Source organism: Carex rostrata, chromosome 3 (genome assembly GCF_964058835.1).
Source record: "Carex rostrata chromosome 3, lpCarRost1.2, whole genome shotgun sequence".
Taxonomy (NCBI): Eukaryota; Viridiplantae; Streptophyta; class Magnoliopsida; order Poales; family Cyperaceae; genus Carex; species Carex rostrata.
Window position 1 is genome coordinate 3,636,411 of NC_135920.1, and position 3,986 is coordinate 3,640,396.

The 3,986-nt window shown below is 40.7% G+C and overlaps 1 pseudogene across 1 annotated transcript; it reads right to left on the reverse strand.

Annotated features, from left to right (window-relative positions):
• Positions 1-348: 348 nt before the first annotated feature.
• Positions 349-2,402, reverse strand: LOC144550997 (9-cis-epoxycarotenoid dioxygenase NCED1, chloroplastic pseudogene; annotated as a pseudogene). Its single transcript, XR_013510739.1, has one exon. The product of XR_013510739.1 is annotated as a 9-cis-epoxycarotenoid dioxygenase NCED1, chloroplastic pseudogene (transcript).
• Positions 2,403-3,986: the final 1,584 nt, after the last annotated feature.

Consider the following 3,986-nt stretch of genomic DNA (forward strand, 5'->3'; position numbering starts at 1 on the left):
ATATAAGCTGGCAACATTTTAGTTCTTCACATATAAGCTGCCAGTACAAGCTGGTTAAATGAGGCTTCTAGTAAGGTAGCAAGAGCTGGTCAATTTGCTGGCATAAAGACCAGAAGGAAGTTTCAGGTTGCTGTGTCGAATCTAACGACCAAGTGACGATGCTACCACTTTTCTATTGTTTATTTGTTTAAAAGTCTATTCAAGTTCATGTATTTCACATATAAGCTGGCAACATTTTAGTTCTTCATTTTAGGGGACATTACAAAGTGCAGAATGGTCCGTGCTATGGATCAAGATCTCCGTTTACAAAATTCAAACAATCCATCCGAACAATTCAACATGATCTTCATATAAAAATGTGCTTGAAGACCAAATTTTATATTATTTAAAATTTGTTTATTTTTTTTTTATATAGGTAGAAAATCACCTAATGCGTCAAGGTTGTGCTCTATTTGCTACATGCTAGCACTTTGATTCTTGTGTTGAATCACTTATTTTTGTATGATACATGAATAGACAATAGAATTAAAATTTATGAGAAATGTCGCTGAGAAAGAAGCTCAGCTTTGGAGACGAAGAGACCATGGAAACCATACGGTATACGATGTGGAAGAAGCACCTCCGCCACGATGTCAAGATTTGCGGAACGCGCATCCATTACCACAAATCTTGACTCACCGGTCCCCTCATTATGGATATAGGACACCAAGTACCCATCATCTTCCTCCTCACTGCCCTCATTTGGTACAAAGAAGGGCTCTCCTCCGAAGCATCCTGGGCCAAAATAACGACTTGCAATGACACAGTTCCCTGTGCCAATCAGTGAGAAGTCAAGCTTCACAATCCCAGAAGCTTTGGACAAGAGATCTCCCACCGCTAGGTAAGCATATCGGTTTCGCCGGCCAAGGTAGCCTGGGTGGATCACTCCTAAATCTAAGTTGCAGGCAGACAGAGGTTTCCTTGAGACTGCCCCTGTATTGAGGTTGATACGGACCATCTCCACACAGTTGTGGACTAGATCCAGCTGCTCTAGCATGTGCTCAACAGACAGCACGTTCGGTGCCACCAGCACAAGATACTTTTCGCCGTTCGCATTCTCTTCTTCCCATGCATTGATCGAGTGCATCATGTTGAATCCTGGCACTTCAAACCATCTAATCTCAGACTCGTTTGTTGCGTAGCGTGGAAGCACTCCTAGTCGTGGCACCTTACCTCGATCAGAGCCTACAAGTGCGCTATTGCCCATTACCATGTCCATGGGTTTCATCACTACTTGGATGTCAGCAAACAACGCATAATTCTCCGTGATTGCAAAATCATGCATGAAAGATGGTTGTTGCACGGAAAAGATGGGGACATCAGCCAACTTATTGCCTGCCGGGTCAAAGTAGAAGTACGTGAGGAAGGGAGGCACAAGCCCGTAGCGGAAGGCAAAGGTCTCTCCTGTTACAGGGTCCTTCTTGGGGTGAGCAGTCATCCCCATCACCAATTGACCACCGAAATCACACCTTCCGATGGTGGAGATCTCTCCTGTGGAAGAGTCAATGTGCACGGCATATGGCATGTCTGGCTCACCCAGGGCATAAAGGCGACCTGCAAAGAACACAAGGCTTGTATTAGCCAATCCAAAACCTTGAATAGGGTTTATCTGGCCGGTGAGCACTCTTGCTGCTGTGACAACACCACGTGCCATTCCAGCGAAGCCATGGAATCCAGAGAAGACGTTTGGCATCACAGGAGTACCGGCATCACGCTCGGTAAGGTACTTGTAGGTTTGGACATAACGGGAGCAGAGTGTGGCGTCTCCGTCAGCAGAGAGGAGCAGGGAGTGAAGCATTCCATCACCGTCAAACAAGTGGTGGGGTCCACGGGGCAGGTATTGTGGGTTGGGTCCATTGCGGATGTAGGTGCCACCAGCAAGGCAGGGGGGAATGGAGCCGCGAATGACAGGGCAGTGTGTCGGAGGGAGCTCGTCAACAGGAGCAAAGTTATCAGAGAGGACATTGCGAGGATCAACAGAGGGACGCAACACCGGTGGATCAATGAAGGTGTTGATTATGTCTTCAAGGGCATTACAAAATGCCATCGGCAGTGACAGAGGTGCTTCCGGCAGCATTTCTGATCTAGTTCTAGGTCTAGTGGCAACTGTAGTCCTTGAACTTGAACGAGCATCATTTGCTCTCTCCGGGGCTGCTACCTTCGTCGGAGTAGGTCGAGCGGGATATTTTGAATTCGGCAGTGCAGATACCAGGAGCAGAGGTGATCTCTTTGTTCTTATTATGTTGTGTGAAGGGTTGATAAAGAGGTAGGTGGTCGTTGAGGCCTCCATTTCAAGGTCTGTTTGTCCAATATTCTCGGGTGTGAGGTTCTGTAAAGCACGGTGGTGTGTACTGTGTATGAGTTTGAGATTTTTTTTTTGTGGATTCACAAGAGAACCAATGCTTGGTACTTATAGAAGTTGGTGGAGGCCGGGGTTGTTATCATGATTTTTGCTTCAAGAAATAATTATGAATTACTATCATTTATGGATCTTAATAATTAGTCTAATTTCGATATATTATCATTTTAAGGAATTAAGTTCAATTTTATTGAACATGTTCTTCTTCATAGGACATAATTAATATATATATATATATATATATATATATATATTATCATTTTAAGGAACCAATGCTTTGATCTTAGATCGAAATGGTAGTTTCTGAGTTTTGGTTCTACCAATTTGTTTTTTAATTTTCAAAGTTCAAAACGTCGATCCGAACCGTTTAAGTTGATTTCTATATTAAAATGTGCTTGGAGACCAAATTTTACATTTTTTAGAATTTTTTTTCTATTTATTAAGGCACTTTGAAAATCACTGATCTAATGGTGGCTTCTGATTTTATTGTTTTGTTAAGCCACCGTTGGATCAACGATTTTCAAAGTGGCTTAATAAATAGTAAAAAAATTCAGAAAAATGTAAAATTTGGTCTCCAAGCACATTTTAATATAGAGATAAACTTGAATGGTTCGGATCGGCGTTTTGAACTTTGAAAATTGAAAAACGAATTGGTAGCACCAAAGTTCAGGAACTACCACTTTGATCTTAGCCAACCTCTATATATATATATATATAGAGAGAGAGAGAGAGAGAGAGTGACTAATGTGCATTCAAATGCATATGGGCAGAAATACATACGGTCCAAATTCGACTTTTCAAAATCCAAACGATTGATCCGAACTGTTCATCTTGTTCTCCATATTAATATGTGCTTGGAGACCAAATTTTACATTTTTCTGAATTTTTTTACTATTTATTAAGTATTTTACAAAATTGTTGATCCAACGGTGGCTTAACAAAACAGTAAAATCAGCAGCTACCGTTCAGATCGACATTTTGAACTTTGAAAATTGAAAAACGAATTGGTAGCACCAAAGCTCAGGAACTACCACTTTGATCTTAACCAACCTCTCTCTCTCTCTCTCTATATATATATATATAAGGGGTCTGTCTAAATTGCTGCTGGCAGCATTTCAGCAGAGGTGCTGCCGGGGCTATATTTAGCCGTGTGATGTCCAAACAACAAATCCAAACCGTTAGATGTTTAATCTATATTATAACCTACTTGGAGACCAAATTTTACATTTTTTGGAATTTTTTTACTATATATTAAGCTGGTTTGAAAACTGCTGATTTCAGTAAATTTCTGCAGCATTGAAATCAGCGGTTTTCAAACCAGCTTAATATATAGTAAAAAAATTCCAAAAAATGTAAAATTTGGTCTCCAAGTAGATTATAACATAGATTAAACATCTAACGGTTTAGATTTGTCATTTGAACAACAAAAAATAGAAAAAACAGTGGCAGCACCGTCGGCAGAAATGCTGCCGGCAGCAAATTAACCACAGCCTATATATAAGTATAAGTATGCGGTAATATCCGGTAATATGTGATAATTTGCAGTAATATGCATTATCATACAAATAAGTATGCTGTAATATGTGGT